Genomic DNA, 12,547 nt, shown 5'->3' on the forward strand with positions numbered 1-12,547 from the left:
TGGAAAATAAATCAGCGGTAAATTTGTACACGCACATAAATGAAGGAGAACCTGAAGCAATTTATGCGACGCCATGCAGATTCTTTCGGTTTATTTCTCAACGCGACAGCGAAGACAAGGTCATGGAATGTGATAGCGGTAACTTTGGCACTAGGTGGTCTTAGCTTGCTGGAGAGGAAGACGTGCATTGATGTAAACGAGTAAATGGGGGCATATGGGCAATATGCGATAGGGTAAACTAAAACTATACACTTCTACCAGATCCTTGAAAACACAGCTACTCACAAAAAAGACCTAGAACTCTACTAACGCGCTGGGGATAAGTACCTTCACACGAATGGGCGCTGAACAGTGGGCGCTCAATAACTTTAGTTTGCTCTGCTGTCACGTTATGCCACTGAGCATGCCGCGAACCTCGGCGCTATAAGGTCGGTCTAGAAATTGTAGCTGTGCTAGTTGGTAATCCGTCTTGTAACAGGTAAATGGCTCAACAAAACATACACAGGCGCATGCACTCACAATAAAAACCAAAGATAAGGTAAGTCGCGCACGTACATTCCACCGAAAAAACTCTGCAGAACGGCACGGTGCGCGATCATTACAACGAAAGGACCTCATAAGCATGATATGCAGCCCCCAAACATGTCACCGGGCTTTCACAACGACACACACTACACGAGGGAGAGAAGAACCTTATCGCAACCAGCGTGTCGAAGAAGACAGGAAGCTCGCGCACCCTTTCTGTTCACCGCACTTGATGCCGTCAAATAAGTGGCCCGACACACGGAAGTGTTGCCAACACTCTTGACTGTTCGCCCGCCCTGTTTACCAATTCTGCGGGGTGCAGGGAACGAGAGAAGATGAACCATTGCATCTATAGTGGCCTAGAATATTACTCTAACATAGCTGTGTGGTGTGACTGGACACATCCGCTTGCTGTCATGTGCTGGGGTGCTTTTTACAGCGGAGCTGTTATACGCTGGTTTCCAGTGAATCGCTGCGTGCGTAGACCGAGTGCGTATACCGAGTGCGTAGACCGAGTGCGTAGACCAACAACGCCGTAGCCTCGACAGAAAGCAAAACGTATCGCCGATGTGCCACAGATGCGCTTAATAGCCAATTTGTGTGTCTCTTTGGCTGGTGACATCACGCACTGCATAGGAACGTTATTTCAGTATCGTTTCGGCCATGTAATGGATAGGCCGCGTATTGTGCAGACCGAGGAAGAACAGCATGCCTACGAAGAACGACGCCGTGAGCAGAAGTGGGAATGGTCGCGCAGGTAACGAGAGGCTGTTAACGCTTCCCGCCGCCTTCGCACCCATTCCCGTTCAAGCATTGTTACAGAACCCGTGGCCGTTTACCATAGCGACCACAAAGCTATAGTCACCTTATTGACAAAATAATAAAGACGGTAGACAATGACTTCTTTGTAGTTGTGTGAGTAGCGTTCAAATATTTCATGTGACACTCTCTTTTAGCATTTTTTATCACTCCTTCGTGCTCAACGTTGGCACTTAACACATGATCAGCTATCTCTGTTCACGCTTTATATTGCCGAGGAAAACTAGAAATGGCATGGCCTTGCGGGCCGCATTTTTCTCTCGTTCTCAACACCCGTAACTGCTCCGCTTTCTCTTCCATCTGATCCCCGCTCTGCTTTCATTGCTCGAAAATTCATCCTTCGGCGTTACACGCGTACCCTCATCCCTCTGCCTGTCTGCACCCTTCCCCACAATCTTTCTCACGATGAGGAAGGCTCTCTCCGGAGATTTCGGTAGGAGCACCCTTACACCAGCCATCACTTGTGTTTGGGGTCAACCATACGAAGACATTGTCCAGTGTTCGATGTGCTCCGCTCGAGCGTTTGCAGCGGATACCCACCATCTACTTTGGACGTGCCCTGGGACAAACATGACGCGTGAAATTGTACTTAAGGGTGTGAAATAGAACAGTGATCAAGGTGGAGACTATGAACGACCGAATATATAGACAACCTATTTTATAAGTCACTGTTGCAGTAACTCTATGAAACGGGCCTGCACGCTTATATTTAGTTCCATACAGATGCTATGCCACGTGGCAACCCAAGCGAATAAAAACAAACCGCCAGTTTAGAATGCACGCAATTAGAAAAGTTACCCAACTTTGAGGGCTTATGTTACGCTTCGTCCGTGATTTTGGTCCTGTGATTTAGACCTTGTACCTGTCATGGGAAATACTTGAAAATGCTACGTTCACTCACTAGTTGAACATGTCTAGCCAGGCCACAGAGTTTTATGTACAGATCGAGTTTTAAAGGGTAACAAAACACATAACTCCTGCTTGTTCATCTTCATTGTAGACATTTAACTATCGTGCCACAATTCGACATTTGGCATAAATAGACATATTTAGCCCGTTAAGTAGTCGAGAAATGGTGGGTAATTGTAAATTCATTTATGCGTTTGAATATACATATTGACAACGTCCACCCCTTTAGGTTTCAGCAGAAATAACCGAAGCGCAATAATATAAATAGCTATATATATGGCATAAAAATGTGAAGTGCACTTTAAATTATCAAGAGAGGGATGAGAGGGAAACCTTTTAAAGAAGTGAGGTTGGGTGGAAGTATTCAGCGACAAGAGTTCTTCTGGGCTGGTCCTTCTGAGTCCTTTTCTTTATAATCATATTTATTCTGATGTTAACTCAGCTGCACTAATTGGCACAATTTACCATGTAACTAACGACAAGAATGTTGTCGATGGTTAAGAGCGTTCACATGTAAAGCAAAGTTCGTGTTTGTTGCACGACACACTCACACTTCCATAAATTCTGTAATTTCTACAAGATGCACATTTTACTTTTAGAAGGAGGAGGAGGAATAAACTTTATTTTTGTACAGCAAATTTGTGAGGCCTAGGCCTCTCTACCTAGATGACGGCCTCGATCCCTTGGGCTCTGGCGGCATCTTCGGCCTGCTGGATTGCCTTAATTTGGTCTTCCAGTGCAGAGCTGAGCATCGCGGTCTCCCACTGCTCTCTGGTCTTGTGCGTTTTATTCTGTGTGAGTGTCCCAGGACAACTCCAAACCATATGTTGTAAGTCCGCCCTTCCTTGACAGAATCTGGCAATCTGCATCTATCGGTGTAAATTTCTGGATAGTAACGGTGGTAGGCCACCGGGTTCGGATATGTTTCTGTTTGCAACAAGCGCCATGCTGTCGCTTGCCGTCTACTTAGCAGGAGTGTGCCGGGGGGAAACGGGCCCTGCCCAATTTATAGTGTTTGGTTATTTCGGTAAAGCTGGTCATCCGGTCTCTCTCCGTTCCCAGTATTCGCGTGTCACCTGCTCGGTCCGTCAGTTTTCGAGCCAGGTTGTGCGCTATTTCGTTCCCGGGAAGGGAGGAGTGTGCGGGCGCCCCTATAATGTAAACATCTCTATCTCCACGATAGTTGGCTAAAATTCTTAGCGCTTCCGGCGAGATTCTTCCTTTGGCATAATTCTTGACGGTGGTCTTAGAGTCGCTGAATATGATGTTGGCTTCCGTGGAGGCTATTGCCAGTGCTAAGGCAGCCTCCTCCGCCACCTCAGCCTTTCCTGTTTTAGGGGCGAAGCTCCTTATAGCGGCACCCGTTCCGTCCCCGTCGTCGTAGTAGTAGTGTGTAACCAGTAGTGTGTAACCAGTCTGAGAAAAATGAGAAAAAAAATTCCGAAGTTGTGTCCGTAGCGCGGAATCGAACCAGGGACCCCTCGCTTCCGAGCGCGCGGCGTTAGCCCACTACGCCACGAAGCGGACATGGACACACGCACCACGATGGCAATAAAGACCCAACATTAACGAAAGGCCGCGTTTCTAGTGCGTTTCTAACGCGTTTGTGCTAGCGCGTTACGGCCCGTGTAAGAAGCTGGTGTAATACGCTGTGGCCTCTCCGCCTTACCTTCAACGCGTTTCGAACGCGCTGCCCAAAGCGGTGGCAAGTCAAGTTCAAGTCGAGGAGCGTTTATGAATACGGGGGGTATACTCTCTCAGCAGTCATGTGATGGCGTCGGCAAACGCGGTGCACGTTCCGGCATGTGTAAATGGCTGCGTAAGACGCTGTGGCCGCTCCCCCTTACTAGAGAGTACTGCACGTTTCTAACGCGTTTGTGCTAGCGTCCCCTTAAGCGGGAGATCCGATGATTCCCTCCGGAGCTTCGACCACTCATCATCATTCACCCCGTGGATATGCTGTGATTTTTTTACAGTGCCACTAACTCTGGAGTCACCCTCTAGACTGGTAGCAACTATCGACATACTCTCTCTATTTGTATACTTCGCCGCGTCCACATAGACCACGTCCCTAGCACTACTGAATTTTTTCTGGAGAGCTCTCGCTCTTGCGATTCTTCTATCTTCGTGAAACTGCGGGTGCATGTTTTTGGGGATTGGGAGTATTGAGAGATGTTCCCTGTCTAAGATGTGTCTGCCCGTCAAACTCTGCGTAAGTCTTTCATACTGCGCCACTCTCTGGGCCTCAATAAGTTCATCTAACGTGTTGTGCACTCCGAGTGCTAGCAACCTGTCGTTCGACGTATTTCCTGGAAGTCCCAAGGCTTGCTTATATGCCCTTCTAATAATGCATTCTATCCTGGCTTTCTCCGAAGCGTAGAGCTTAAGGTAAGGGTCCACATATACAATACGGCTGATTACGAATGTTTCTATTAATCGAATAAGAATGTGCTCTTTCATGCCATAGTTTCTGTTGAATATCCGCTTTATTAGTCTAATTGTTTGGTGAACACTATTATCCTGTAGTCTAATGGTTTCTCCATTATGGCCGTTTTCGGATATGCGGAGTCCCAGTATTCTTAGGCTCTCCACTATCGGTATCCTGGTGCCCTCTACTGTGACCACAACGTCCGGCCTTTCCTAAATGCTTTTTTGACCTCTGCATGTGGGTCTATAGAGCAGAAGTTCTGATTTTTGAGAGGGACATCTCAGTCCCCTGTCTCTGATGTAGTCTTCGACCGTGTTTACGGCTGTTTGGAGGATCTCTTCCACATGCCCATCGCTTCCAGCCGCCACCCAGAGGGTAATGTCGTCCGCGTATAGGCTGTGTCCGAGTCCTTCTATTTTTTCGAGTCTCGCAGGAAGACCAATCTTTCCCACGTTGAATAGAAAGGGGGATAGGACCGATCCCTGCGGAGTACCCCTATTCCCTAATTTGATCTCCTCCGATTTGGTTCCCCCAATTGTAATCTTTGCCGTACGATCCGTCAAGTAGTGCTTGATGTACGCGTATGTTTTACGTCCTACATCCAGCTCTTGGAGATTTTGTAGTACTGCCTTGTGCGTGGCCGTGTAAAAGGCCTTTGTTAGATCGAACCCTAATATCGCCTTGGTATCTAGAGTTTTCGCGACCGCATCTATAATGTGATGTTTTAGTTGCAGCATAATATCCTGCGTCGATAACTTTGGTCGAAATCCAACCATGCTATGTGGGTAAAGTCCTCCATCATTCATGTATCTCGTGAGGCGTGTGAGAACCACATGTTCCATGAGTTTACCGACGCATGATGTTAGCGATACGGGCCTTAAGTTTGTCAGTTGTAGTTTCTTTGCAGGCTTCGGTATAAAGATGATTTGAGCTGCTTTCCATTGACTTGGAATGTCACCTTACTCCCAACACTTATTCATGTAGTCTGTGAGAGCTCGGATGGATTCATCGTCGAGGTTTCTGAGCATTTTGTTTGTTATCCCATCAGGCCCTGGTGCAGATTTCGGGTTCAGTCTGGTAAGTTCATATCTGACTTCTGCCTCCGTAATGGGGGCATCGAGATCAGGATTTTCATTGCCGTTGTAATACGCGAGTCGTTCTCTATTCCCATCTCCAACGTACATATCTTTTGGAGCTCTCGAAAGAGCTCTTTTTCTGTACCTGCGTAGCTGTGTATAACCTTCTGTACATTGGGTCTTTGTACAGTTTTTGTACTCTCGGCATCCAAGAGGCATCGTAGAATGTTCCAGGTCTTGGACATACCCATTTGCATCTCCATCGAATTGCACGTGGCTTCCCAATGTTGTTGGGTTAACCTATCCGCGTAAACTTCGATTTGCTTGTCTAGTTCCGCAATTCTCTTCCTCAATTTCCGATTATGTTTTTGCTTTTTCCATCTTTTCAGCATACTACCTTTCGCTTCCCACATATGCAATAATCTGTTATCCATCTCCTCTAATCCTGCCTCTTTTGGAACAGTTTTGGTAGCTCGTTTAACACTTTGTTGCAGTTTCTCTGCCCATTTCTTGATGTCCGTTATATTCTCTTCCGCATCTTCCTTTCGGATTTTGCGGAAAGAGTCCCATTCTACAAGTTTAAGTTCTCTGCCGCTCTTTTTCTTTGGGCCTGCTTGTACCGTTGTGACGACGATGTAATGGTCCCTACTTAAGTTTTCCTGAATGTTTTGCCATCGAGAATCTACTACGTTTTTTGTAAACGTGAGATCTGGTGTCGTGTGGTTGCTTACACTGTTTCCTATTCTGGTGGGTACTTGAGGATCAGTTATGAGCGTTAGTCTTTCGTGCAGAGCGTCTTCCCATAGGCTGCGGCCCTTAATGTTCCCTGACCTGTATTCCCATCAGCGTGTGGCGCGTTAAAATCGCCGACCACGACCAGCGCCTGTTTGTCGGCTACGCTCAACGTTTTGCGGAAGAGTGGACCGAATTTCGGCTTGTGCCGGGGTGGACTGTATATGTTCAGAATAAATAGACTTTCCGCTTCTTTGCGGGAGGCAATTATTTCAATAAGGACGTGGTCTATGCCTCGCATTCCGGTATCGTGCTCGACAGCCACGAGGTTTCTTTGTACCAGCGTCGTGACGGTTACCTTCTCGCCGGAAGCACTGTAAGATTTATAACCCGATAATTTTGCGATCCCCCCGGTCTCCTGCAGGGCGATGATATCTGGCGGCTCCTTGCTTGTTATGAACTGCTGCAGGTTTCCTCGCTTGCGACGATACCCGCGGCAATTCCATTGCCAAATCGCGTATTGGTTACGCGGCGCCATGTTGATTTATCTGATCTTCCCCGGTGGCCTTGCTATTTTCCACGGCAGTCGGTCTGCTATACGGTTTGCTTTTAACGGGTCACGCGCCTGTCGGCCGAATATCCTTTGGTATGCTTTCTACTGCCGCTACGCTATTTTCTAATCCATCGAATCATTGTTTAATCTCTACATACATGTTTTTGATTTGTTGCTGTATCCCATCAAACATTTCTTTAAACGTTCCCATAGCCTCGCTGATTGTAAAGTCGCTCTTTTCCTCAATCGGTTCTTGCGCCTTCGTTTTGTGTGGTGGTGCTTCCCCGTTCGCTTGTGCGGGAACGGGTTTTGGAGCTCGACTAGGCGTCGGCGTCCTACTGGCGGAGGGTGTGTTGCTATTCTTTTTTTGTTGCTGTAGCCTCGTGTTTTCTGCCCTAAGCTGCTTGATTTCTTCTTTAAGCGTTGCATTCTCTCGAGTAATCTGTTCTAACATCTTTCTAATCTCTTTCATTTCCTGTTCTAGGGCGGACCCCTTAGCTTTAGGAGATTGAGTAGCAGTGCCGGAGACCACGCTTGCCCAGCTCACCTGTGCTTTGCTCCCGTATCTCCCTCGAGAAGTGCTCGAACCGGACCTCGGTCTCGACCTTGATCTGGTCCGGGATCTAGTCCTGGACCTGGACCTTGAGCGTCCGCGGCCGGCTTCCCCGGACAGTCTCGGGAAGGAACCGGACCGGTCTCTCCCAGGGTCACGCCCGTAGTTTTTCTTGCTTGTTTCTTCTTTGTCGGTTGATGGATGCTTGCTCGATATCGTGTTATGATTATTGTTGTTGTCGCTCCCTCTGGCTTCTTTGTTGTTGTGGTAGTAGTACTCTTCCTCTTCGGCATATTCTTCTTCCCTCTTCCGTCGCTCCCAGCGACGTCTTCTGACGAGGTACGGTATCTTGTATCTTGCGTCACACTTCTTGTCTCCCGTGAGGTGGTCTCTGCCGCAGAGTTGGCATTCCGCTTGGCTGTTGTGGTCGTGTTGTGGATTCTTGGTCTCGGACACTCGGCAAATCTTGTCTTCAGGTTTGGGGCACACGTCAGCCCTGTGCCCTGTTGTTCCACATCCATAGCGTATGTCAATCTGCTTTTTATACAAGTAGCATCGAATAAGCATCGCTCCATATCTCCCATCGCTTGGGACGTGAAAACCTTCAAATAAAATGATCACGTTGTCTGTGTTACCCATTCTCTTGGCGTGCAAGACCCCAGGATTGCGCGGTGTGACCAGACTGGTCACTATGTCCTCCGGACTCTCCTCTTTGGATATTTTTTTGATGAGACCCTTGGATGTGTTACCAGGAGCTGCTCTGTAAGCGCTTGCTTCAAATTCTCGTTCTCCAAAGCGGAGCTTATGAGCTTATTGATAGCTCCATATTTCCTGGCCCGGTCCTCGGATGACGTGCTGAGCACCACTATGTTTTGCTTGCTGTTTATACATATGCTGTCTTCCTCCGCTGTCTCTCGACCGACACCAGCAGCGTTGCGCAGGCAGCAGTAAATGCGATCCAGCTTGTAGTCCGAGAGGTTAAGTCCGCCACGTGGACGCACTATCACTCTGTAATCTTGTTTCGGTAGGCTAGGCATTCTACTTGCTCTGATTATTTGTCGCACGTTGCGTTCATTCTTCCATTTGTGTCTTGCTGCCTCCTCGACGAAGCTTCTTCCATGGTGCTTGTTTCCGACCAATCCGGCCTCATTGCTGCATCGCTTCTTCGCGCCTCTTCTAACTTCAAACCAGCCTGATTCTTTTCCAAACTCCTCCCGTTGCGTTTCTTTGTCTTCCACGTTCATGAGCTCCTCCCATTGCACTTCTTTGTCTTCCACGTTCATGAACTCCTCCCGTTCCATTTCTTTGTCTGCCATGTTCATGAGCTCCATTACGGCACCAGCAAAAACTCTCGGAGGGGAACGGGGGCCCCGGACAACTCCGTCGGCCGCCGCCGGCGCGGTGGAGACACTGGCGTTGAGGCGTTCGCGTTAGGCTTAGCTCTCCCACCACACTTAGCGGGAGAAAAAGAACGATTTGCGGCCGAAAAATAGGCCCACCTGGTAGAGAATGGTATCTTTGGGGTCCTTGGCACTTCTTCTTTCGATTATCAGTAGATATTCTCCACGAGATTGTGATTTTCCACCGAGAATCATATGAAAACTGCGGAGTCCACCCGAGGGGCATCCGCACTCCCTACTTTTAGGAAACGACATTCTTGCTTCACTAAAAAGCTCCATAACTCAACTCCTGTGTACGACCTCGACGTCCATAGCTTTCTTTGAACAGTGGCCTGAAATTTCAAGAAAACGGCTGGCCTGGTGAAGGTTGACACGATAAATCTAACCTGTTCTGGTGACAAGTGTTTCTTTAGCAAGCACCGTTATTGGTCAGGTAAGTGAAGTAAAATACATTACGAAGTTACTTAAGTTGTTAGGTACACAACAACACCATAAAGATGTTGCAGCTATAGCCAGATGGAATGTTTACCTGCACGTTAGTAGCATTAGCCAAATAAACTATGATCCCCATAATGTAGATAGAGAGAGTGAGCATCATAGCCTGAACAGACAAGGGAACCTATAAAAAATGCATGTTGAGCACCTGTGTTCCCTGACCAAGACAGTCACAAGTTTTCCTACGATTCGATACAACAATGAAACATGGCAACAGCAAAAAGTAACCAAATAATCTAATTATTGTGAGTGTCAGCCTAATTATGTATTAGAACGATTAGATTTATGTGGACACTCCAGGCAAATTTCCGCCGCATCGTTGGTGCTGGCGTTTGCGTCGACGTCTTTCCGCCATGGGAGCGGCCCAAACATCACTTTTATGCTACCCAGTGCCCAAACTAGCTTGTTAGCAAACATTTAGGTGTGGTGACCTCAACAAGTCCAAGAAAAGTGGTACTGCATCTGCATTCAGAACTGCCTGCGTTTGCTGCGATGTTCTTGATGCAGTGTTCGTTAGTGCCCATGCAGCTTGAAACGGTAAGGAAGGGTTGTCATGCGGTCGTAAGGCTTGAACTAATACAGGGAGGATACTGGAGCTGATCAGGTCATCAATAGGCGGATTACGATCACTCGAGAATAGCCGCCTGGCTGACTGCACTGCACGGAGCTGGACATTGGGATCCCCCCTGCTTGCATGAGCCACAATAGCCTGGAGGTCTGGGTCGCCCCTGTCAACTTCTTCATCGTCCGTGGAGTCCACCTGGGGCTCGTTGCGTCTCTTGAGCAGTGGCTCATCCCTCTTGTTATTTCTCAATTCTATCTCACGTCGTGCTCTTTCGTTCTTTCTCACGTCTCTGTGAGGTTCCCTATAAAGTGGAAGTATGATTAGATCAGGGCCACATCGCGTATGCTGTAGGTGTGAGAGGACGCACGTAAGGGTGAGCCGAGAAGGATGGTGGCGTGGGAACGAGAGGTTTGCTGACAGCAGACAATGCAGATCCAATGCTTTTACGATGCACATTCATTGTAAATGCTGGGGCAACGGAGGCAGCTGAAACAAGCACTAGACGCGTCACCACTTGATCAACCATAGTGGCGCTTACGGGATCCCGCTGAAAAGAGTCCATGTAATGCTTCCCGTTAAAGTATCTCCACTTGCGTCTATCAAAATTAGGTTTATTTTTGCATAAACAAATGGAGGAAAGCCTGAACAAAAAGACAAAGCTAGTTCACTTGACAAAGGTTCTGGCCCCCGTTTACATGACGGGCAGCAGTGGCAAAGAGGCAAAAAATGAACAAAATGCACATACTAATACAATTCAGTTGCAATTATTATACCTGTGGGATACAAATATAGGCATGAATAATATAATGGGAAGCAAAAGAGAGTATAAAGTGCATAATGTAAATCAATGTCATTTGAGACAATTATACAAAATATACCCAATATCTGTACAATATGTCCTACAGTTGCATAACAAAGAAAAGCGCGTAAACTTTTTGAATTAAAAGTTTTATTTGTATATCGTTCTCATGAAGGTATTTCCGGAGAGCACGGAGAGTGTCAGAACATTCGCGTACCACAATACGGCACGCTCCAACTATCTGTATAACGTGTAGGGTAAATGCGTGTCCTCAATATTAAGTGATAAATAGAACCTAGCATCTTGACAGGCGTGATAATATTTTGTTTCCATTTTATTGCCAGCGTATATGCGTAAAAGCTTGGAACGGAGATACGGTTAAAGTGATTGAAACGGGGTTTAGTATGTGCGTAGAAAGGCTCACCAGCTACTTGTCGAAGTGCTTTCTTTTGAAGCGTATGCAGAAGGTTTATGTTTGTTAAAGTTGTTTTTCCTCAACCGAATCAACGCCGGCCTGCAAACCTCGTAGTATCACCTCCCCAACCAATACCGTGCCGTCACTGACTCCATTTTTATTGCGATAGCAATTATATGGACACTCAAAAGCAGATTTCTGCCGTCGGCGTCGCCGTCGCCGTGAGGTTCCGTATGACGTCATTTGGAGATGAAATCGTCGCCGCGCGCCGAACGCTGTATGTGCGAGTGAAAGGGCGCGAGGGGCGCGTCTTTCACGGGGAGTGAACGCACGGCGGAGAACAAACGCGCGTTCTGGGCTGCAGAAGTGCTGCAGAAGTTCTGGGCTGCAGAAGGGCTGCAGAAGTAGGCGTCTCTTTTCTCCTTTACAATCACCATATATGTAGAGCAAACGCGCCTTCTTCCGACGCGCGAGAGGCCGTGGGGGAGGGAAGGGAGGCGACGTTTAGCTGCGGCACCAAGTGCCTATTTATATCAGAGGCTCCGGCAACAGTCACCAACGCCGCACGCATTTTGATCGAACGCGGGCAAAACGCCGATGGCGTCGACAACAGTTCTGCGTGTTGCCCATGCTGCTGCATGTCCAAGTTTATAGAGCTGATAAAGCTAATATCATTACTCCGTATAGCTCTCTACAAGTTTGCTATCGCAATTGATGCTTCGCCTTTCAGGTGAAACTGCGACAACTTTTTTGCCTCAGTACTAATTCTGTTCATTCAACTAACCACTGATTAGTAGATCTAGGCACTGTCCAACTCCACCTCTTCCTCGCAATGTACCTGGAGGTCTTCCTGCATGTTGGTTTTATCGCGACTAGCGCCTATCAACCTGTCTGGCTGGGTCTCTAACCGTTTTGCTGCCAACATGAGTCACATAGTATTCTGTGGCTTAACGCGCAGAGCATGAAGCCGGTCTGCTGACCAACGTGAAGGAACAAGGTTCAGAAGCAGCAGTCGGACAAGTTTGGGTTCCTGCGTATGTGACACTGGAAATATGACGTTCTTCAATGAACCTCTTTTACTCCGACTAGCGTAACCGGGTATGTGCCACCCTTAATTGAACTTTTTTGACGGCAACTTGGGGCACATAATATTTGCCAACGAATATGTGCCACTTTTCAATGAGAAAAACATCCTTTCTGCGTTGCTGGGCGGAATCGAACACAGGACATAATATACTGAGACAATTATGCCTGCATATATATTCACACAGGCAATAC

This window comes from Dermacentor silvarum, chromosome 9 (genome assembly GCF_013339745.2).
Source record: "Dermacentor silvarum isolate Dsil-2018 chromosome 9, BIME_Dsil_1.4, whole genome shotgun sequence".
Taxonomy (NCBI): Eukaryota; Metazoa; Arthropoda; class Arachnida; order Ixodida; family Ixodidae; genus Dermacentor; species Dermacentor silvarum.